Source organism: Dendrobates tinctorius, unplaced genomic scaffold, assembly GCF_039654945.1.
Source record: "Dendrobates tinctorius isolate UK_male_01 unplaced genomic scaffold, ASM3965494v1 ptg000162l, whole genome shotgun sequence".
NCBI lineage: Eukaryota > Metazoa > Chordata > Amphibia > Anura > Dendrobatidae > Dendrobates > Dendrobates tinctorius.
This window is the reverse complement of record NW_027361829.1, coordinates 39691844-39717284: the sequence shown is the minus strand read 5'-3', so window position 1 is coordinate 39717284 and position 25441 is coordinate 39691844. Positions and strand designations below refer to the sequence as shown.

General features: G+C 42.4%; 1 protein-coding gene across 2 annotated transcripts in view; it reads left to right on the top strand.

The window, feature by feature from the left end:
• POU6F2 (POU class 6 homeobox 2) overlaps window positions 1-25441 on the top strand; it is an 812961-nt gene that overhangs the window by 388939 nt on the left and 398581 nt on the right. The gene's annotated exons all lie outside the window — the stretch shown is intronic.

Sequence of the window (25441 nt, the reverse complement as noted above, 5' to 3'; positions counted from 1 at the left end):
CGACAACCCTGGCACACGGTGCAAACACGTTTCCTGCAGCGGTGCTCCAGGTGCGCCGAACGTCTGTGGAGAAAATCCAATCTACCCGAAGATTTCATCCATTTTAAGTTTATGCTTAGAACATACAACACTGCCCTTCACCTCTCCAAACAAACCTATTTCAACACCCTCATCACCTCACTGTCCAATAACCCGAAACGTCTCTTTGACACTTTTCATTCTCTACTCAATCCAAGAGTACAGGCCCCAACCACGGAGCTCCGAGCTGACGATCTGGCCAATTACTTCAAAGAAAAAATTGACCAGATCCGACAGGAAATTATCTCCCAATCACCTCATACCATGCACCGTCCTCCCTCCCCCACTGCATCTAACTCACTCTCTGATTTTGAACCAGTCACAGAAGAAGAAGTAAGCAGGCTCCTTGCATCTTCTCACCCAACTACTTGCACCAGTGACCCATTTCCGTCACAGCTCCTTCAGTCCCTTTCCCCTGCTGTCACCCCTCACCTAACTAAAATATTTAACCTCTCTCTCTCTTCTGGTATTTTTCCCTTCTCATTTAAGCATGCCATCATACATCCACTACTTAAAAAACCATCCCTCGACCAAAACTGTGCCGCTAACTATAGACCTGTCTCTAATCTTCCCTTCATCTCTAAACTCCTGGAACGCCTGGTCCACTCCCGTCTTATCCGCTATCTCTCAGAAAACTCTCTTCTCGACCCTCTCCAATCCGGTTTCCGCTCTTTACACTCCACTGAAACTGCCCTCACTAAAGTCTCTAATGATCTGCTAACAGCTAAATCAAATGGTCATTACTCCATGCTAATTCTCTTGGATCTCTCTGTAGCATTCGACACTGTGGATCATCAGCTCCTCCTCACTATGCTCCGTTCCATTGGCCTCAAGGATACCGTTCTCTCCTGGTTCTCCTCCTATCTCTCCGACCGCTCCTTTACTGTATCTTTTGCCGGTTCCTCCTCCTCTCATTTTCCCCTTACTGTTGGGGTCCCCCAAGGATCGGTTCTAGGTCCCCTCCTCTTCTCCTTGTACACTGCCCCTATTGGTCAAACAATCAGTAGTTTTGGTTTCCAGTACCATCTCTATGCTGATGACACCCAATTATACGCTTCTTCTCCTGACATCACGCCAGCCTTTCTAGAAAACACCGGCGATTGTCTAAACGCTGTGTCTAATATCATGTCCTCACTATATCTGAAACTGAACCTGTCAAAGACTGAACTCCTGGTGTTTCCTCCCTCTATTAATGTACCTATACCCGACATTGCCATTTCTGTGTGTGGTTCCACTATTACTCCCCAGCAACAGGCCCGCTGTCTTGGGGTCATACTTGATTCCGAGCTTTCCTTTGCCCCCCACATTCGATCACTGGCTCGCTCTTGTCATCTGCACCTCAAAAACATTTCTAGAATTCGACCTTTTCTTACCTTTGACTCTGCAAAAACTCTTACTGTTTCTCTTATTCATTCTCGTCTCGACTATTGTAACTCTCTTCTAATCGGTCTCCCTCTTACCAAACTCTCCCCCCTCCAATCTGTCTTGAATGCTGCAGCCAGGATCATATTCCTCACCAATCGTTACACTGATGCCTCTACCTTGTGCCAGTCATTACACTGGCTACCCATCCACTCCAGAATTCAGTATAAACTTATTACCCTCACTCACAAAGCCCTCCATGGCTCAGCACCACCCTACATCTCCTCCCTTGTTTCAGTATACCACCCTACCCGCGCCCTCCGTTCTGCTGATGACCTGAGATTAGCATCCTCAATAGTCAGAACCTCCCACTCCCGTCTCCAAGACTTTACACGTGCCGCACCAATTCTTTGGAATGCACTTCCCAGGTCAATACGATTAGTCCCCAATCCCCACAATTTTAAGCGTGTCCTGAAAACGCATTTATTCAGACTGGCCTACCACCCCAACACATTAACCTAATCTATCCATGTGTGGCAGAGCCAAAAGTTTTACCATAACCAGGTTCCCCGCATCATGTTCCCACATGCTTTATGCCTCCATTAGCCCTCTGTGTCTGTACTGTTACACACTTAACATTATGACTGGTCCATACAATTCAGGGTAACTGTTACCACTTACCTTTCGTGTCTCCCTCTTTCCTCATAGACTGTAAGCTTGCGAGCAGGGCCCTCTTTCCTCTTGGTATGTGTTATAATCTACTGTATGTGATTATTGTTATGCTGTAATGTCTATTGTCTGTACAAATCCCCTCTGAAATGTAAAGTGCTGCGGAATATGTCGGCGCTATAAAAATAAAATTTATTATTATTATTATTATTATTAAATAGGTGTTTTAAACCTGTTAAGGCTGATGTGCTTATTTTAAAAATACAGTGTGTTCGTAAAGTCATGGTGCACTTTTGACCAGTCACTGGAAAGCCACAAAAGATGATAGATATGTGAAATCTGCTCCAAATAAAAGAAAAACTCTCCCAGTTTCATACCTATTCAGTGCAGTTTGATGTGGGCTCCATTTGTTGCCCTACACACATCCAAACGATAGTGAAGTTCTTGCCACACACGGGTAGGGATGTCTGATGTAACAGAGTGAATAACGTCTGTGAGTCTCTGTTTTAAGTGATTAATGTCGTTGATATGTTCAATGTACCCATGTTGCTTAACATAACACCAAAAGTAAAAGTCTAAGGGCATCAAATCCGGGGACCGTGATGGCCATGGCTTGACAGAACCCCTGCCTATCCACCGCCTGGGGAATGTTCTATCCAGAAACTCACGAACAATGGTGGTAGTGTGGAGGAGCGCCGTCCTGTTGAAAGAAGACACCTTCTGGAAATTGTGGCACTGCATACAATTCCAGCATGTCAAGATACGTGTTTGCCGTCACAGACTGCTCCACGAAAAAAAAATGGGCCTGTCACTTTATCATGCATCAGGCCACACCACACGTTCACTTTAGAGATGTTACATTCATACTCAACATAGGCATGAGGATGTTCAGCAGCCCATATTCGGACAATATGGCGATGAGCATGTCCACAGATATGGAAGGTCGACTCATCGCTAAACACAATCTTCTGCAAAAATCTTGCATCATTGTTGATCTCATGAAGCACATCTGCAGCAAATGCACATTGTCTGGGTCTATCCGCCGGTTTGATAGCGTGCAACAGCCGTAATTTGTACCACGTAAAACAGAGACATTTCTTTAACACCTTATGAACTGTAGTCTTGTTTAGGTGTAATTGTCACGCACATGCACACACAGATTTTTTAGGGGCTCCTTAGGTAGCTATCCCGTATAGCCTCTACAGACTTGTCACTGATTGATGGCCTACCAGAATGAGGTTTCACCACCAAACTGCCGGTTTCCTTCAACTGCTTATCCCATGGAGTAATGTTATTCCTATGTGGTGGCGCTTCGTTATAAATGCGCCAATATTCACGTAGCACTTTGGTCACGGATTCTGAAAAACTGAAAACTGGGAGGGTTTTCCTTTTATTGGTGGAGATTTCACATTTCTATTGACTTTTGTTGCTTTCCTGTGACTGGTCAAACGTGCACCATGACTTTACGGACACACTGCATATGTGTCATGATCCATGCTGGATCATCACAGATAAAATGCACTAGTAACCTTTTTTTTTTCTTGCAGTGTGGTAGTTTCAGTTCTAGTTTTGCCACCGGTGGCCGTTAGGGTCATTGCACTTGATGTTTTCTTTGCTTTGCCTTTTGCCCCCGGTGGTCACTGGGATTATAGCAGCCTTTAGCCCCTGATCATTTGACCATTCCTTTTTCCTATATAGGGTCACATGGTCTATGAGCAGGGTTTGGTGATAGGGTCTTTTTGGGATTCCAACCACGGTGAAGGGAGCAGCTGGCTGAGGTTTGAAGCCACTGCAGAAACCTGGTGAAGTTAGCATCTGGCTTGAGGCTGTGTGCACACGCTGCGGATTTAGCTGCGGTTCCGCAGCGGTTTTGGCCGCTGCGGACCCGCAGCAGTTTTTGCTGCGGTGTACAGTACCATGATTCCCTATGGGAATCAAAAACCGCAATGCAGATGGTGCGCAATTTTCCGCGCGGATTATCTGCGGTTTTCAATCCGCAGAAAGAATTGACATGTCAATTCTTTCTGCGGATTCTGCTGCGGTTTGCCATCTCCTCCATTGAGAAGATGAAAAACCACAGGGCAAAACTGCAGAGCAATCCGCAGGTAAAACCGCAGGTCTTTTGACCTGCGGTTTCACCTGCGGATTTTACAAAATCCGCGCGGATGAATCCGCACCTAATCCGCAGCGTGTGCACACAGCCTGAAGGTTGGAGCCACTGCTGAAACTGGTGTTGAACTCTGGCTGCCCATTGTCCGCAGCAGAGTGAGATGGTGAAGGCGGCAGCTGGCTCTGAGGTGTCGAGCCACTGCGAAAAGTTAATCTGGTGATGCACTCTGCTGCCTAGTGCTGCAGCAGAGCAAGATAAGTCTTTTTGGTGTTTCCCCTGTTTGTATTTTTCCCTGGTGTGTATTAGTACAGTGGTGGGGCCAGTGTCTGCACCACCAAGCTCCCTAGCAAGGGATAGGTGTAGGGTGTGCTAGGGTGACAGGTATCCTGATCGGCGCCTGGTGTGGGAACGGTATAGGGAACGTTAGGAGTGTGAGGGACACTGACTCAGGTGAGTGCAGGAGGTCTCCACGTCCCCGTTCCCTATTGCAGGGCCCACCGTTGTAACTGTCTCCCCTTCCCCCATGTCTTGTTGTTTTAGTTACCGACCTACGGGTGATGTCACACAGGACGGGTCCACGTGACATTATCACCAACCCTACGTTTTTCTCTGGTGAGCCATGGGCCAAGTTCAGACCAGTGAGCAGTTGCTGCTGGCCCTCACTGAGGTTAGTGAGGAGCTGAATGATGTGTTTCAGCAGCACCTGCAGCAGAATTATGGGTCTGAGGCTTATCCTCTGCCTCAACTAGAGGGGCCATACACAGCTTTGGCGAGGATGTGCCGTGGAGTCCCTGCTGGGGAGCAGGACTTGCTTATACAGGCGGACGTACCCAGGCAGGTGGGTCGAGTCGGTGTCCCCATGGTGCTGCCTGGTGTTCCTCAAGGTGAAGGGGTACGTCCCTGTAGTGAGCAAACTAATGATTTAGTCCATGGCACTGACGCCAAAACTTCTGTACTGTCAGAGAAGCCGTGTTCCCCTGGTCATGTGGAGGAAGATGACCTGGGAGTGTATATTTCCTCTTTGCACTCAGAAGGTACTATGACAGCAGAGGTGATGGTTGACGAGGTACCTGAGGGCATACCGGTGCTTGTGAACAGTGGAGCATAAGTCAATCTGGTGGATGCTCAGGTTGTCCAGACTCATAGTGAGGTGTAAGACGCTGGACAAACCCATAAGTGTCCAGGCCATTATGTTGTGAGTTCATTTTCCCCTTCACAATTGAGGTCTGATGAACTCCCTCTTCTGGTGAAGGAAAGTAGTGAGGCTGATTACAAAGCACCTGAGCAGAATGATGATGACTGGGTGACTGGAATTGCTGACTGGATATAAGGCAGCCGACACCCTTCTGCCTTGTGGGTGATTTCTCTGAGGGATTCTAGGAGACCAGTCTGATTCCTGCTCCTCAAAAGCTAAGTTTTCTGCTCTGTTTTTTGCATTTTTGTTTTGGTTTTGTTTTGCCTTGATTTTATGGATTTCTGCCTTCCCCTGCTGGGTGAGCTGAATTCCTTTTTGCTCTGTCTTCAGAAAATACCTGAGTACTGATATAGTCTTTTTGAAGCCTAGCGTCTTCAGGGCTTTTTTTCCTATCAGTCTGTTGGCTCTTGTTTTTGAGAGAGTTTTGGCGGATTGCAGACAGCAGCTTTTCTATTCTGTCCTATTTAGTTAGCTTGGGCCCCATCATTTGCTCTGCCTATCTTTCTATCTGTGTGTTTTTTCATCTTGCTTCACCGTCATTATATGTTGGGGGCTGCCTATTGCTTTGGGGTCTGCTCTGGGGCAGTTTAGATTTCCCTTTCTGTCTTTAGGCTATGTAGTTCTCCGGCTGTGATGGAGGGGTCTAGGGCACCGTAGGAACACCCCACGGCTACTGCTAGTTGTTGTTGTTAGGTTCAGGAGTCTGCAATCCGATAGCTGCCAACTTCTCTGGTTTTCTGGACTTAGCTAGTATTTCTGTTTTTGCCTCCTACGGTGACTCATTCATAACACCATTAACTCTGTCCCACTGAGCCAGGGGGGGTTAAACCAAGTCGTAGAAGACATTGAGCTGCATAGCGGACATCAGGATGTGTTCCAGCCATACTACGTCTTGGAGGGAAATCCAGCACCTATCGTTGTTGGCCCCCTTGGTCTAAAAAACACAACCCGGTCCTAGATTGGTGGTCTAGGGAAGTAGTCAGCTGGGAGCAGTCGTGTGAGGGCTGCTGCCTAAGAGCTACTGTCTCTGCCGTCTCTCTACAAACGTCCCCTTCCTCTCCAGTGGTAGCAGCTGAGGTGCTGCAGGAGAGTAGGGGCAAGGCTCAACCCTCGCCATTAGCCAACCCTGAGAGGCACAGACCTCGTAGTAGGAGGGGTTGGAGGGTGGTGTTTCCCTTGGTGAATTGCGGGGGTGTGAGTGTGGTGACACAGGGGGACGCCTCTGTTGTCAGTTCCAGAGAGAGTTCACCATGTTGTGACAAACGAATGTGTGTCAATAAATGTTCAGGTCCGGACCTGTGTGTGAACGAGCATGTATGGGTGGCCACCAAAAACATCCAGTGGAAGTGCGTTGCGGGGGTCTGGAATTCTCAGGTGATCAGGCCGTATCTGGTGTCGGCTACCCGGGGCCCGGAGACTTACCAGCTGGAGTTACCCACATACTTGCCCATACACCTCTTGTTCCCCAGATCGGCGCTTTGGAGATGGGTGGTGCCTCCAGAACATACATTGCCAATACCAGCAGTGCTCATTTATCATAAACCTGAAGTGCAGGTAGTTGCTGGGGTGAACTCTGGACCTGGGCATCCCCGCTGTAGGTGGTTCCCTGATGAGGAGCGGTCTTGAGGGTCCGGAGGCCCCTCATTAAGGGGAGGGTACTGTCATGATCCATGCTGGATCATGACAGATAAAATGCACTAGTAACCTTTTTTTTTTCTTGTACTGTGGTGGTTTCAGTTCTAGTTTTGCCCCCGGTGGCCGTTAGGGTCATTGCACTTGATGTTTTCTTTGCTTCGCCTTTTGCCCCCCAGTGGTCACTGGGATTATAGCAGCCTTTAGCCCCTGATCATTTGACCATTCCCTTTTCCTATATAGGGTCACATGGTCTTTGAGCAGGGTTTGGTGATAGCGTCTTTTTGGGATTCCAACCACGGTGAAGGGAGCAGCTGGCTGAGGTTTGAAGCCACTGCAGAAACCTGGTGAAGTTAGCAGCTGGCTTGAAGGTTGGAGCCACTGCTGAAACTGGTGTTGAACTCTGGCTGCCCGGTGTCCTCAGTAGAGTGAGATGGTGAAGGTGGCAGGTGGCTCTGAGGTGTCGAGCCACTGCGAAAAGTTAATCCAGTGATGCACTCTGCTGCCTGGTGCTGCAGCAGAGCAAGATAAGTCTTTTTGGTGTTTCCCCTGTTTGTATTTTTCCGTGGTGTGTATTAGTACAGCGGTGGGGCCAGTGCCTGCACCACCCAGCTCCCTAGCAAGGGATAGGTGTAGGGTGTGCTAGGGTGACAGGTATCCTGATCGGCGCCCGGTGCAGAACCGGTATAGGGAACGTTAGGAGTGTGAGGGACACTGACTCAGGTGTTGTGAGTTCATTTTCCCCTCCGTCACTGAGGCCTGGTGAACTCCCTATTCTAGTGAAGGAAGGTAGTGAGCCTGATTATCAGGCACCTGGGACTAATGAAGACGATTGGCTGAGTGGAGTCTCTGACTGAATTTAAGGCAGCCTACGCCCTTTCTGCCCTGCGGGTGATTTCTCTGTGGACTCTTGGACACCAGTCTGATTCCTGCTCTCCTAAAGGTAAGTTTTCTGTTTTGCCTTTTTGCATTTAAGTTTTGTTTTTGTTTTTCTTGCTTTTTGGATTCTGCCACTCCCTGCTGGAGTGTGCAGTGTTCCGTGAGCTCTGTCTTCTGAAAGTACCTGAGTGCTGATTTAGTTTTTGAAGCTTAGTTGCTTCAGGGCCATTTTTATATCAGCTTGTTGGCTTTTGTCTCTGATAGGGTTTTGGCAGATTGCAGACAGCAGCCTTCCTATCCGTTCCTATCTAGGTAGTTTTTGGGCCCCGTCTTTGCTCAGCCTGTCTTTCTGTCTGTGTAAGTGTTTTCATCTTGCTTCACCGTCATTATATGTGGGGGGCTGCCTATTGCTTTGGGGTCTGCTCTGGGGCAGTTAGATTTCCCCTTTCCTTCTTTAGGCCTATGTATCTCTCCGGCTGTGATCGAGGGGTCTAGGTCATCGTAGGAACCCCCCACGGCTACTGCTAGTTGTGTTGATAGGTTCAGGGGTCTGCAATCTGATAGTTGCCAACTTCTCTGGTTTTCTGGACTTAGCTAGCATTTCTGTTTTTGCCTCCTATGGTGACTCAATCATAACACTCAGGGGAGTGCAGGAGGTCTCCACGTCCCCGTTTCCTATCGCAGGGCCCACCGTTGTAACTGTCTCCCCTTCCCCTGTGTTGTTGTTTTAGTTACCGACCTATGGGTCGTGTCACACAGGACGGGTCCACATGACATTATGGCTATATAATCCTATAAAGTTTTACCCACTTATCCTCAATCTCCTCCTATCTGGCTTGCTTGACAGCTCCTCAGTGACCTTCCTGCTGCTGAGGCATCACTCTTCTCTGTACAAGTTGCATCTATTAGTCAGGTTGGGGGCGTAGATTGAATATATTTGGAATAATGAAGCTTTCACTATTCAGTTGGATTTTCAAAGTATTACACCAGCGTGTACTGTGAGATCTCATGACAGATCCATTTTAAGCTAGGCATGTTGATGGTTGAAATTGCAGTATCCACATATTTATGTTACTCTTACCCAAGTTGAAAATATACGCTCACTATCATGTCAACTTATCTCATAGTGATGCTGCTAAGCCATGTGAAGTAAGATTGCACCTAACTCTAGTGCTTGACTTTGTTTATTAATCAAGAGTCAAGACAATGACATAAGTTACAAAGAGAAGCTGCAAGTCGCAATGTTACAGCTTTGCGTAATGGTAATGTCATAGCTGCTGGTTGAAATCTCTTTGATTAGGGATTACTTGGCTAAGAAACATTAAAAAATGGCCGCCAGTATTAGCTACATTCTGTTTGTAAGTGTTTGGAGATATGTCTAGATAGCAGGTGTTGGGATTTATGATTATACAATCTATGTGTCCATCACATTGCATGTCTAATGTTTTGTCACTACCATATTGTTTATTGTCATGAGCCTGAAATCTATTCTTGGGCGAAGAACAGAAGTGATGTGGAGGCGATAACAAGAGGTAATAAGTAAGAGCTATACATTAGAAGAATGGATACTGCATTGGTTGCAGGGAAATGAGAACCATAAATTACAGGCAAGCATACGTTATTTCAATGAGGTAACATAATTGGCCACTAAGTACAAAGGATTATGCTCTAAAATGTAATTCCTCCTCAAACTATGTTACATTTTTAGTAGTCTTTTGACTTGTATTTTTTTTTACTCTGACAAACCTTCATATATGTGAATATGTGCACAAGAAGCATAGGTAACACATCCATGTGAAGCTATTAGTTGCCATTATTTTGTGTCATCTGTTGACTTTATACTAAGGTATAAAAAAGTTAAAATGTTCAAAAAATGTTTTCTGTTTTCTCAAGTATACTGTATATCATAATATGTCATGGCATTACTTGAGAAATCTATGAGTCATATAACATGCACTGTAGACTTGCTGCCATAATGACTTGAGGCATAATGGCTTAGTATTAAGCGTTCTTGTCTAAAAATCGGCAAAACTTTCCTAGAATGAAAGATATTTACTTAATTCAGTCACATTAAGGTTTATAGATATTTTTAGTTTTTTTTCACATCAAGTATATTTTTGTATGCACAATCACATTGCTTTTTTTTTCCCTTCTGGTTATTCAGATAATCCAAAAGCTAAGAGAACAAAACACTAAATAAATGCCCCTAAAATGTCATCTGACTGGCTTTACTCTACACTAAAAGATATATACACGTCGCATAAAAATTGAAGCAAAATGCAAACTCTGATTATTCTATACTGGTAAAATGAAATTTTGCATATTATAATTTTCCAACTATGTTAGATAAGCAAAAATGGTTGCTGGTGACTTTAACCCCTTAACGACCAGAGGTATTTTTGATTTTGCGTTTTTGTTTTTTGCTCTTCTTTTTCCCAGAGCCATACCTTTTTTATTTTTCAGTAAAAATGGCCATGTGAGGGCTTTGTTTTTTGCAGGACAAGATGTACTTTTGAACAACACAATTGATTTTAACATATCATTTAACGATTGGGTTAATTCTTTTATATTGATAGATTGGACAATTCTAAACTCGGTGATACCAAATATATGTATATTTGATTTTTTTATAGTTTTATTTTGAGTGGGGCGAAGGGGGTGATTTGAACTTTTAATTTTTTTTTATTATTTTACTACTTATAAAAACTTTTTCTTAACTTTTTGCATGCTTCAATAGTCTCCATTGCAGACTAGAAGCTGCAGTTGTCCAATCAGCTCGGCTACATACAGGCGATGACCAGATTGCCTGCATGTAGCAGAAATGCTCACTTGCTATTGAGCACCGACCACCAGGCAGCGCTCATAGCAATCCGGCTATGACAACCATAGAGGCCTGCTGGAGACCTCTTGTTTTCAAGCCAACCCATCGATGACCTGCGATCACATTACAGGTTCACCGATAGGCTTCTGGGAAGCATGATTTAAATGCTGCTGTCAGACATTGACAGTAACATTTAACTAGTTAACAGCTGTGGGTGGATCGTGATTCCATCTCCTGCTGTTAAGGGCATATGTCAGCTGTTCTAAACAGCTGACATGTGCTGGGAAAGATGTGTGCTCAGTGCCGGCGCCCACATCAAAGGGAGGGATTCTGACGTAGGCGTACTATTACACCCAGCATTGGAAAGGGGTGAAGGACCTATCTGAGGCTACATTCACAGATGTGTGTGACAGATTTATGTGCTGTCCATTTTTTTCTCAGACAGAATTAAGTTTTGTTGATTCATACAATCATCAGTTTTGATTTTAATCAAAAGATCTTGAAATAATAATAATTTCCACAATTGGATGTGTTTTAAAAAAAATGTTCCTGTGCTGAGATAATCTTATAAATGTGCCCCTGCTGCGTTCTGTGTAATGGCTGTGTCTGACCATACAGGAACATGGTCTGATAGTACCACATCTCCTGGGCAGGGGAGGAAGCAAAAGAGCACATACAGATAGCACAGCACGGGATCCCAGCTGGTTCTTTTTGTGAGATAAAACATTTCCCTGCCTGTTTATAAAAAATGTTTTACCTCAAAGAAAGAATTATTTGAGATCCCTTGCTGTAATGTCTGTATACTCTCTTTTGCTTCCTCCCCTGCCCAGGTGTGTGGTATGACCAGACCATGTCCCTCTACAGACAGAAGCAATCATTACACAATACACAGCAGGGACACATTTATAAGATTATCTCCACACAGGAAAGTTTTTTTAATCACATTAGTTGAGGATATTATTATTATTCCAAGATCTATTGATTAAAACCAAATTTGTTAGTTGGAAACCCCTTTAAAGTCTAAGGGGATTAGTAGAAAATGGATGAAACATGGATGATAGACTTTGTATTTCAGAGTTCCATCCGAGTTTCATCCATTTTGGATTCACTGCTAAGAGTCAATGGACAAAAAAGTTCAGACTGGCCATCTATGGTGCTTCAGTGAAAAAAATGTATAAGACTAAAATGGATGCAACTAGGATGACAGATGGTAAGACACCAATGTGTGAATGCAGCCTTAAGTGGGAGTCACACACAGCGATCTCGCTAGCGAGATCGCTGCTGAGTCACAACTCTTGTGACACAACAGCGATCTCACCAGCGAGATCGCTGTGTGTGACAGCGATCAGCGAGCGGCCCCCCTGCCGATATCGCTGATCGCTGCAAGAAACCTCTGGACATATTTTTCATCGCTGGTCTCCCGCTGGCCAGCACTCATCGCTGCGTGTGACAGGCGGGAGACCAGCGATCAGCTGTAAAAAATAGACGTCTCGCGGTCATTCTCGCAAAGGAGCACTGGGACCGGAGCGTGGAGAGAGGCAGGATGGCTGCGTGGGACGCCGGAAGGTGAGAATAACAATATTTTTTATTTTAATTCTATTTTTTACAGTGATGGCAAGCGATGCCGGGCGCTCGGCATCGCTGTGCTGATTGCTGGTGAAGCTGTCTGTGTGACAGCTCACCAGCGATCACATAGCGACTTACCAGCGATCCTGACACCTTGATATCGGTGTCGGTATCGCTGGTAAGTCGTTATGTGTGACTCCAGCTTTAGACTTCTAATCTGCTTACAGTCATGTCCTTTTTTTGTGTCCCCTTCTTATCAGACCATTAACTATTTAATTTTTCTAATGACAGCTCGCTTTTTAAAGACACAAATTGCAGTTTTGAATTCTACCATTTAATTCACAACTGAAATGGAATGATAGCGTTAATTCTGCACTTCCGGTAGTCAAAAATGGAAGAGAAGAATGGTAACCAGGAATGAGGTTTATTTGTCAACGCGTTTCAAAGTTACAAACTTCTTCATCAGGACAACCCCACTCACACTTTGGTTTGTCCTGATAAAGAAGTTTGGGACTTCGGAACGTGTTGACAAATAAATTACCTTCCTTAAACTGTTCTTCTCTTCCATCGTTGACCAATGGTAGCACCAAATTAACCCTATCATTCCATTTCAGCTGTTATCTTAGCCGTGGGTCTGCAGCAGCCTTGAGCTTTTCAGTGGTTGTGCTTACACAACCATACCAGGTGAGTACTGTTGCCTTTTGTCTCCCCATTATCACTAAGATAAAATCCTATTGCACTTATTCTTATTTCATTTTTTTCTACCTCACCATTTAATTCACCACCTAATATGCCGAAAAACAAGAAAAAACTCTATGAGTGAGAAAAATGCATTTCTGCCAATGTTGCTTTTTTATGGTCTTCACCGTGTAGTAAAAAATGACCTGGTATCTTTATTCTGCAAGTCAGTACAACTACAACAATCTATTGTTTCTGTCAATGGTACCATTTTTATGCATTTATGACTTTTAGAAACCTTTTTATCTATCTTTTTAGGGAGGAGGTGTGGGCAAAAAATGGCAATTACATATTGCATACCACAATACACAGAAATAAGTGGAGAAATACATCGCCTAACAGATGAACCATGTATTGTCCTAAAGATTGACATTATGAACTGATTTTACAGTCCATACATAACCATAGTGCAAATTCTGAGCGCAGAATTTATTTTCTGGTCTGATGATCAGTAATTTGTGATATTCCCCATAAACATATAAAGAAAATCTAAAAAAATATATTTATGCTTATATATGTTTGTATCTCGCTATCTATGTACATACATTCTTAGCAGAAAATGCCCTTAAAAATAGACTCAAACGGGAGAAACCAAACATTTTTATAATATACATTAAGGATGCCTAGGAGCTCACTCAAGCATATGGTTTGAGCTTTCAAGAACAATCCGTAGTCAGGCATTTTAAATGAAAATTGATTTGTGATTTACATGGTCACTGGAAGGAAAATTAACTTATGGAAGCCTGTAATGAAATATTAGACAAGTAAAAAAGTGGATGGTGATCTAGTGGAACTAAAAGTCCCATCTGGAAGAGTTCTGTGACATTTTTACATTTATCTGCGTTCTGCATGACTTGTAATGTTAGTTGTAATTTTATGGGACTGAATTGAAATGAAAATGGTGTTATCATAGATTGCCTCCAATATGAAATTGTGTTCACTGGAAAGTCGTGTATCTTTTACTCCATTTTCCTTTAATATGACTCATTGCACTTTTTTCAGCTACTGTTGTTGAATCCATTCAGCCTTTTACTGGGTGCTATTAAAGGAGAACATCAAGTGTACGCCAATACAATTTAACCGCCGCTTGCACTTGCTCTAGCATTATGAGGGCATTGTCCATAGAGTGAACAGGTATTATCTAGAATTTCCAGCACAGAGAGCTCACTTTCACATTTTATTGCTAGGATAACTTTTTCCATGTTCTTTCTCCAATCCGAAATTAAAAGGTCCACATGTAGAACGGCCAATTATCCTGGTGCCGTTTGCCAAGGTTTTAGTATTGAAGGAATATGGTGCGTGAAGAGTCTACTTCCACTCCAGGCAATTAAGCAAATAAACTTCAAACACAACAATAAAAAAGCCAGCGGCAAGACGAGAAATATAATCTAGAAATGATTAGGTTGTAATCCAGTTCATAAAACCAGGCAAGATACTCTCTGTATTTAAGAACACCTGCAAATGCGTCTCACTGATGGATGAATAGCGCTTGATATACTGCTGGATGCCACCGAGAAATAAAAGTAAGCATAAATCAGCCGTCCTCTATAGGTTATGTTGTAGAGGTTATAAGATTTCAGCACCACAAGTAGGAAAGAACATGTATCAGATAAAGCACATACACACGTGGTCAAAATTGTTGCTACCCCTCGTTTAATGACAGAAAAACCCACAATGGTCACAGAAATAACTTGAATCTGACAAAAGTAATAATAAATCAAAAATCTATGAAAATGAACAAATGAAAGTCAGACATTGCTTTTCAGCCATGCTTCCACAGAATTTAAAGAAAAATAAAACTCATGAAATAGGCCTGGACAAAAATGATGGTGCCCTTAACTTAATATTTTGTTGCACAATCTGTTTTTGTTGAGGTGTGTATTTTCCGATATGGTACATATCTATTATTGAGGGATATGGGCACAGCTACAGTATTTTTATTATTCTGGTTGCACATGGTGTAATTGACTGACGGTTTAGTCAACACAAAAGCAATTAAATACTATTAAGAATCACATTATGAATGTCTTTTAGGAAGATGAAAAAAAATGGAAGGCAGCGTGCAACATTTTTCTTCCCATTTATTTTAAGACAAATGGATCGTTCAGGTGCCATCAGTGTCCATAATGTGATGTATCCAACAACCTCTCAATTTCAGATTTCTGGCCTTATGGTGGGACAGAGAACTAGATCTGACAATGCGCAAATGTGAATTTGCCTAAAATTTGCCTCTTCTTATTAAAAGGCCAAAGAAGGATACAGGCATAGGGATAATATGTGTCTGTAGTATATAGTGAACTCATCAAGTTATGGGTCCCAAATTTAATGAATAAAAACCAAAAAAAAAACAAAAAAAACTATATATGTGCCCAAGGCTCAAATAGACTCATTGTTGAGAAATTAAAATCTGCAAGTCTCGGCTGAATTATGGTTACTGGTATACTTTATAGAGAAACACTCCTTTGTGTGCTCTCTAGTAGATTAACATCAGCGCTTGGTCATTCCCAGATGGCGCTTCAGAAACAGTACAGCTGTAAACGGAGCTGGTACGGGTTGAACGGTCATTTGGGAGGGTACCCGCTTGCTTCTCCACATCTTTTGGAACTCATTTGTGTATAACAAGCGATCTCTCCATGAAGTCAAGCTGGATCGGGAACAGCTGACAAGGACCCAATCTGATATCTGTTTTGCCTGCTACCAGCTCCTTTCTAGGCTATGTAAAACAGATGTCTGCAGTAAAGGGAGCCTGTCTTTGATTCATGTTGCCTGCGTTCAGGCATTTTGAATTAAATGACATATTTCCTTTAATTATGTAACTTGAATAAACGCTTTATACTTGCCATTTTCTAAGCTAACATTCTGTACAATACAGTATCTACAGTATATATGCCTGTGATTTTTGGATACATAAAATCAAAGTAATACATATAAAATATATAAATATATGACAACTAAGTTATTAGTCACATAATCCACACTTTTCCAGTGGTTTCTATAGTAATGTCATTTTTGGTATTGGTTTTCAGCATTGCCCTTCAGTAACAGTATACGCTGGTTTATGTAATCAGTAAAAGGTGGTAAATGAAGCTTTCAGGAACATTAGTGCTGCAGAAAGACAAGAATTGAGAAGAAATGCTAAGTGTGCCTTGTGGTTTATAATTGCAGCCCTGGGCCTAATCACCCTAATTAATAGCTGCTTACTCAGGACCTTTGTGTAATGATCCCAGTGTGAAAGTGAATTTTTCTGGCGGATTTGCAAAAGAATGTCAAAAGGGTAAAAAGGCTCCAGGGAGATGAACTGAGCTCAGATAGTTGAAGTCCCATCATTTACTAACCACAAGTACATCAGTGCATGATCAGATAGCATCTACACAAACCACAAGCAGAGCTGTGGCGGGTGAGATAATGAGACAGATCAATTACAGCTCCGGATCCTCAAGTGCATCTCACACACTGTTATAATTAGTCAGAATTTAGCCATATAATATTAATTATCAGACTAAAGTAATGCTCTACACTCCACCAGTACAGCCAAGTACATAAAGATTGCAAATGTAGCTTTCCATGTCAGAGGATCATTGTTTCTGTCATAAATGGCTTGAAAGGGAATCTGTAAGCAGGTTTTTCCTAAATCTGAGAGCAACATGATGTTGGGGCTGAGACTCTGATAATAATAATAATAATAATAATCTTTATTTATATAGCGCCAACATATTCCGCAGCGCTTTACAGTTTAACAGTTTCAAAACACAAGTCATAAGTAACAACGTTAACAATACAGTAATTAAAGTAAACTAAGACGACCCTGCTTGTGAGAGCTTAGAATCTACAATGAGGTGGGGGAGATACAAAGTACAGGTGTGTATTTACAATGATGTATTTACAATGATGGTCCAGCCATCTTGAGAACGTGGGGGACAGAGATATTGAATGGGCTACATACTCACACTTGCGCATAAAATGACTTTGATTAGTGAACGTGATAGGCTGCTCTGAATAGATGTGTTTTGAGAGAGCGCCTAAAACTGTGCAAATTGTGGGTAGTCCTAATTTCTTGGGGTAGAGCATTCCAGAGGATTGGCGCAGCGCGGGACAAGTCTTGGAGTCGAGAGAGGGAGGTGCAGATTAGTGCAGAGGTTAGTTGAAAGTCTTTTGTAGAGCGCAGCGGTCGGCTAGGCCGATAGACAGAAATGAGGGAGGAGATGTAGGGGGGTGCCGCACTGTGGAGAGCTTTGTGGGTGAGAACAAGTACTTTGAATTGGACCCTATAATGAATGGGCAGCCAGTGTAAGGACTGGCGAAGAGCGGACGCGTCCGAGTACCGATTAGCCAGATAGATGACCCTGGCTGCTGCATTAAGTATTAACTGGAGAGGGGAAAGTCGAGTAGCGGGGAGGCCAATTAATAGAGTATTGCAGTAGTCCAAGCGGGAGTGGATCAATGCGACAGTGAGGGTTTTTGCTGTTTCCATGGTGAGAAAAGGGCAAATTCTGGGGATGTTCTTTAGGTGTAAGCGGCAATGGCGGGCAAGACATTGTATATGGGATGTGAAGGAGAGGTTGGTGTCAAACATAACAACCAGACAGCGTGCCTGCTGCCGGGGTGTTATTATGGTGCCACCCATGGAGAGGGAAATGTCAGATTTAGGGATGTTAGTAGACGGCGGGAGCAGAAGAAGTTCAGTTTTTGAGAGGTTAAGTTTCAGATAGAGAGCGGACATGACATTGGAGACTGCGGACAGACAGTCACTGGCGTTCTGTAGTACAGCGGGGGTAAGGTCAGGGGATGATGCATGTACTTGTGTATCATTAGCATAAAGATGGTACTGAAAGCCAAATCTGCTGATGGTCTGTCCAATTGGGGCCGTGTAGAGAGAGAAGAGAAGGGGGCCAAGGACTGAGCCCTGAGGTACCCCTACAGCGAGAGGAAGAGGAGATGACGTGGAGCCAGTGAAGAAAACACTGAAGGAACGGTCAGAGAGATAGGAAGAGAACCAGGAGAGAGCAGTGTCCTTAATGCCTAGTGACTGGAGCCTATGGAGTAGGAGACATTGGTCAACAGTGTCGAAAGCTGCAGAAAGGTCAAGAAGAATGAGCAGAGAGTGTTCACCGTTACATTTTGCTGTCAGAAGGTCTATTGATCTCTGATCAATTAATGCTCAGAATCCTCAGCCCACACCCCTAATTGGCAACTTTCTGTGCATCAGGAAGTTGTTAATTGGGGGTAGGGTTACCCAAAGCAGTTGACTAGGAGGCATGAGATATCTAGCCCTGTAGGGTTAATCTCCTGCTAATAAAATCTTTATTTTATTGAATCAGAAACACAATGCCTGGTAACTCACTGTAATCAGGCTTTCTGCCCCTATGTCATATTGCTCTTAGACTCAATAGCTAAAACTTGCTGATATATTCCCTTTAATGCTTGAGGACATGCTCCTATAGAAAACATTCTGCTATTACCTGATCTGAAGAGGAGCCATATATACTGTAGATGTTTACAGACTGGCCACTCCCCTAGTTGCAGCAGTAGGCTGCCATGTAGCAATAGACTTGAGTATTAAACAATTCGTGTTGCTTCTGCGCTCACTGGAAATCGCTGGAGCAGAAATAGCAGTAGTAGAAGTAGTGACTCTCCGGCAGCAGCGCAGAAGCAACACGAAGCCAATGCCAATAGAAGGTCGGAACACTAAAGTGAAAAGTCGACAATTGCAGTGAACTGGCGCAGTATTTCTGGAAAAGAACTAGATGCCACAAGGACACTGTGACGCTAATGGGAGGCGATAGCTAATGAAGCGAGGCAGCCTAATCTTTCAGGCAACATCCGCCCCTTAGCCTGGAAGAACTTATTAGTATAAAAGGATAAAAGATGATTTTTCCACGAGAAGGCATCTGATATGAGACGCATAGGGAGGACTATTTTCTATAACCTGTATGTTCATATTAATAGGTTAGATATGTTAAATGTGGTGATAGATTACCTTTAAAAGTTCTGAAAGATGGGAAAAAATTCCAAGCGTTATAAAATGGTGAATAATATACAACTTTTCAATTTTTTGTTTTTAGTTTTGTTTTCATGAGTTTCAGTATGCAGTAAAAATCATCTGGCAATATATTTTTTCAGACCAGCACAGTTTGATTATGGAAATTTCTCTAGCTTTTTCATATTTTAGTGGTTAAAAAAATACAAAACTGTGCAAAAAAATAATTTGATTAATCATCATTTTATTTATTTCTGTCAGTGAATCTAAATGAAGGCTGGTTTATTACGTGGCTAGCTGCCCTTTTCATTGGTATCTTTTTGGAATACAATCTCTGTTTTGATCCATTTTTATTACATTTTTTAAGGGCTTGTGCAACAGCCATCTTCAGCTTTTCCTGACATCTCTCCAGTCCCAAATTACCATCTGGTAACCTAAACTTCTGACTGACTGGAAGTCAGAGGTAACAGTCACATCACACGCTCACAGTGTAAGTCTATGAGCCTCGTGCTGGCCTTGTTCTGGCCCTCATAGACCTACATTGAGTTGTGACTTCCAGATCGTCCAGTAAACCCCGGAGCAAGACGGCAGGTTACAAACTGCAGAAGACAGACCAGGGCAGCGCTGATAACAGATGAAGGCGGTGGCTAGTTAGTATATTATTAGGGGCAAAGAGCTTCCATTAGTGACACCATTCTAGTGGTAACATTTAAATAAAATGCTTGTGTGGTGCTATAAATAATTTTACATTTTGAAAGATCGGACTGTTATGGACTTTTTTCATTTATTTATTTTTGTATTGGGAAAACAGAGGTGATTAAAATTTTCATATTTTTAATGTAATATTTGTAAACCTTTTATTTACATTATTTTAGCTCACTAGGGGACTTGAAAATATGATCACGTGTGCTATATAATTCAATATTTCGGTATTGCAATGTATAGTGAAATTAACAATCTTCTGTAATAGCTTCTAAGGGGTACAAAGATGACAGTTATAGTAATTTCAAACAGCCTGAGTGCCACGGAAATCAATTTATGAACACCCTGTGACGCCCTGATTGCTGTTGCTGTTGGGGGCAGATTTCAGCTGTTTAACACAGCCGCCCCAAGTCAGCTATAGTGGAAGCTCACCTACATTTGATACAAACACACAAGTCATGTGCCATAAAATAAATGTTTTATTCCAGAATTCTGGTGAATTTAGTGCACAAAATCTACATTATGTTTAGCAAAGCCACATCCACCAATTGGCACCTAGTCTTGGATACAACTGCATTATCTGCATCCCCTATTGCTGTATATGTACCCAAAAAATGGCAAAAGCTGTAATTGTGACATGAGAAAGGAACACTTTTTACCTGTCCATTATTTTTTAGATACCCATATTAAATGTTCATGATGACCTATCGGTGACACTTATTTTGAGCTGTATAAACTTGTTTGCAGCAAGCTATCGATAGTGGGTGCACCAGAACGCCAGAGTGATATCATTTAACTGACTGTGAAGATCATCTAGGGATTTGTAACTCTGAGCATTAAAAGACAACTGTGAAAAAAAGTAGAAAATCCAGCAACCACAAAATTCATTATAGCATCACATTTATTTTTTAGATTAAATCATGAAAAAGTAAAGTTTAAAAAACATATTAACACAACAGTCAACACGTTTCGAACTACACTAGCTCCTAATCATGACCCATTGCTCATGATTAAGAGCTAGAGTATCTCGAAAAGCATTGACCGTTGTGCTAACATGTTTTTTAAACTTTTCTTTTTCATGTTTTAATCAACAAATAAATGTGATGTTTTAATGAATTTTGCTGTTGTTGGATATTCCACCTTTTTTTTCCACTGTTCACTTGCTCAGGAAACCAGCCTGAAGTCTTGGTGCACGGCACCCTCATTCCGGGCATTTCTCAACCCGGTGAGCTGATGATTGCTGCATTGTGCTTTTCTACCTAAAAAGACAACGTATGATAATACTCAGCTAGGATTTTGGAACACAAATGAGAGGTATATAAATGTGAGGAGTCAGAAATGGCATTAAAATATGTAAATAAAAAAACCTCAGCTGTGCTACGTCTGTAACTGCTGAATCTGTGGCTCCAACTAGATAAGTCAACAAGGAATATACTTTATATTTTTTCTGTGAGGTCCTTTTCCGTTGTGATTAATCTGAACTTAAATGTGATAGTTTACACATCCTGTAAAACTATATGTTGAGGAAAAGTTCAAATGATCCTTAACCTCAATCTATAACATTTTATAGGCCCCATCTATAAATTTGGTGCCAGATAGATAAACACAGATTAACTACTTAGCTATAGTGGCATTTATAAATCTGTGATCTCCTGAGTCAGATGCCACCATCCTGTGATACCCGTGACGTGACCTCAATACATAGAAAGAAATGCAAAAGAAATACAGATAAAGCACAATTTCTTCAACATTTTATTGTTACATTAATGGAATATTATTCCAGGGTGTTCTACTAATGAAATATACTTTCTCAGACCCTTGCGTAGCTTACACATATACAAAAATATATGGACACTTGGAATAAATTGGCAAGAGCTGCTCTCCAATAGTTAAAATAAAAAAAACTGCTACCATCCAGACAAGGGATACATTACACTAATACCACACTGTATCCTTTTATATTTCGTTTTTTTCCTTCCTTTCATGAAAGAGCCATAACTTTTTTATGTTTCCATTAATATAGCTGTTTGAGGTTTTTTTTTACAGAACAAGTTGTACTTTTGAATGACATCATTGTTTTTAACTATATATCGTACTGGAAAACGGGAAAAAAATTCCAAGTGTGGTGAAATTGCAAAAAAAAGTGCAATTCCACAATTTTTTTTGCGGTTTTTTCTTTTACCATGTTCACTAAATACTTAAACTGATGTGGTAATATGATTCCACAGGTCAGAATGAGTATGCAGATACCAAATATGTATAGTTTATTTTTTACTTACGGTAAGTGATGAAAACAAATCATAAATGTCTCATTTTACATTTTTTGCCATTTTCCAAGACCCGCATGGTTCTCATTTTTTCAGGATCTGGGGCTGGGTGAGGCCTTATTTTTTGCACATTGAGCTGACGTTTAATTGATACTATTTTTAGGTATATACGATATTTTGTTTGCCTGTTATTGCATTTTATTGCAATGTTGCTGCGGCCAAAAAAAACGTAATATGGAGTTGCAATTTTTGCTTCTCGTTTGTCACGATCCATTTTTGGATCTGTCTCATTTTCCTGGATGCTCGCATATTGAACCTTTTTTCCTTTCAGGCCATCGGGGGTTAATATCAGTTTTTGCCCCTGGTGGCTGCTGGTGTTACTGCATGTTTAATTAGTCTGCTGGACCACTCCCAGCTTCCTATATAAGGTCACCTGGTACACCAGCTAGCTATTGGTATTACTGGTCATTTGATAACCAACTTTGGTGAAGACTGGACCTACCTGGTGCAGAGGGGGTTCAGCTTTTCTGGAGCAGTGGTGGTGCTGCTGAATGCTGATCGGGTGCCTTACTCTGCTGTTGGGAGCATTAGCAGCAGATACAGCTAAGTTTTGGTTTTTAGTTGCTTTAACCCTGTGGTGTCTGTTTTATCTTTCCTTTCGTGTTATCGGTGCAGTTCACTTTAATCCCTGTCTCACCTCCTGGGGAGGGGGTTGGGGGTTTAGCTCAGGGCTGAACAGGAGATAGGGACAGGTCGGGGACTTGGGCCTCACTACCATCAAGTAAAGATGAGCGACTTTGCCTTTTTTCAGGTCGAGTCGGGTTTCATGAAACCCGACTTTCGCAAAAGTCGGGTCGAACGCAATCGGCCGATCATCATGTAAAGTCGAAGGCCGACTGAACCACGAAACCCAATGCAAGTCAATGGGGAAGAAAAGTCAGCAGTGAGTGGAGGACAGGAAACACACATACAGTGCCCATTTTAATGCTAAAAACATCAATTCTTATTACTTAAGCTTGTCAACCTTAATTTACTTTATAATAATAGTTAGGCATTGAAAACTGGGGGTTATCTGACTAAAGTTGTGGGGGGTAGGGCTGGCTCCAGATTTTCGTAGGCCCAGGGCCAAAGAGTGTCACTGGGCTCCTTTAACACATGCCACAATTCATGATCCTCTGATACGGCAGAGAAATAGCGGTATAGTACAATGAAAATTGCTTCACTTCTTACATCAGATGACTGATATCTATTTTAAATTCTCCAATCGCTCCAAAAACGGACAGTATATTACTCCATACAGTATTATGGCCACCGCATAGTGCGCCATACAGAGTAATGAGGCCCATATATTTCTCCATACAGAATCATTGGTCCCATATAATGTTCGATACAGTATATGATGCGCTCCACATAATGCTACAGTATATGTTGGTCCCCATGGATGAAGCTCCACTGTCTTATTGGCTCAAATAATGCTCCATATATAATGGGCCCCATTTCTAATGCTCCAGTGTATAATGGGCCCTGTAAATGCTGCTCCAGTATCTGATGTCCCCCATTTGGAAAGCTCCAGCATATGATGGGCCTCACGGATGATGGTCTAGTGTACGATTGGTCCAAATAATGCTCCATATATAATCTGACCCATCTACAATGCTCCAGTATATGATGGGCCCCATGGATGATGCTCCAGTGTCTTATTGGCCCAAATAATGCTCCATATATAATGGGCCCCATTTCTAATGCTGCAGTGTATAATGGGCCCTGTAAATGCTGCTCCAGTGTCTGATGTCCACCTTTGGAATGCTCCAGTGTATGGTGGGCCCCATATATCATTCTCCAGAGTATAGTGCTCCCCAAAAATTGCTCCCAACTAGTTGAGCGACTTTGGTCGGATCGGGTTTCAAGAAACAAAATTTGTTTCAGATGAAACTGGTCCGACTAGGGCAAAAAAAGTCGGAGTTTCGTCCAAAACCCGACCCCAATCCAAGTTAATGGGGAATAAAAGTCGGCTTTGAGTGGATGAGACCTTCGAGGTCTTGTGGAGCCAGACGATGACGCAGGCTCAACACCTCCTGCCTTAGGTGCTATTGTGCTTTTGCCACTACCAGCAGATGCACCACCACCATCAGTACCAGATGGCAACCCCTCACCCTCTTCCACGGCCTCTTCCACCATACTTCCTCATTTTTGGGAAAATGTACCAAAAATACCACCAGCTATATGGTACTGTAAAACAAAGTACAAGGTGTATATAGTATTGCGGTGAATTTGAATCTCCCTAGAGATTTTAGGAGGCTGAACAATTATCTCAGGCTCACTATAGATTACACCTCAAATTAACAGGCTGAAATAGGCTGGTGTATGACAAGGTACAAGGTGTATATAGTATTGGGGAGAATTTGAATCTCCCTAGAGATTTTAGGAGGCTGAACTATTATCTCAGGCCCACTATAAATTACACCTCAATTTAACAGGCTGAAATTGGCTGGTGTATGACAAGGTACAAGGTGTATATAGTATTGGGGAGAATTTGAATCTCCCTAGAGATTTTAGGAGGCTGATCTATTATCTCAGGTCCACTATAGATTGCACCTCGATTTAACAGGCTGAAATTGGCTGGTGTATGACAAGGTACAAGGTGTATATAGTATTGGGGAGAATTTGAATCTCCCTAGAGATTTTAGGAGGCTGAACAATTATCTCAGGCCCACTATAGATTACTCCTCAATTTAACAGGCTGAAATAGGCTGATGTATGACAAGGTACAAGGTGTCTATAGTATTGTGGAGAATTTGAATCTCCCTAGTGATTTTAGGAGGCTGAACTATTATCTCAGGCCCACTATAGATTACACCTCAATTTAACAGGCTGAAATAGGCTGGTGTATGACAAGGTACAAGGTGTATATAGTATTGGGGAGAATTTGAATCTCCCTAGAGATTGTAGGAGGCTGAACTATTATCTCAGGCCCACTATAGATTACACCTCATTTTAACAGGCTGAAATAGGCTGGTGTATGAGAAGGTACAAGGTGTATATAGTATTGGGGAGAATTTGAATCTCCCTAGAGATTTTAGGAGGCTGACATTGATGCTCTCAGTCCAAGTATGGCAGCAGGCAGCCTAATGAGCAGGACTGCTGCACACAAAAGTGTGGAAAAATGAACGCTTGGTAACTGCAGAAAAGAGGAAGAAAAGTAATTTTGCTTTTAAAAAAGCAGTTTGCACAGCAGTGTGCAAACAGCAATGCAGCTATCAGGGAGCCTTATAAGGCAGCCTAATAACCAACAGAGCTGATGCACAAAAATATATCCTCCTCTGTCACTGCACACAAACTGTTGTGTTGTACAGTGAAAATCGCTACCAGCAGAAGTAGTTTTTTTGTTCTTCTTCCCTGCCTAACGCTCACCCTAATTCAGAATAAGCAGCAGCAACCTCTCCCT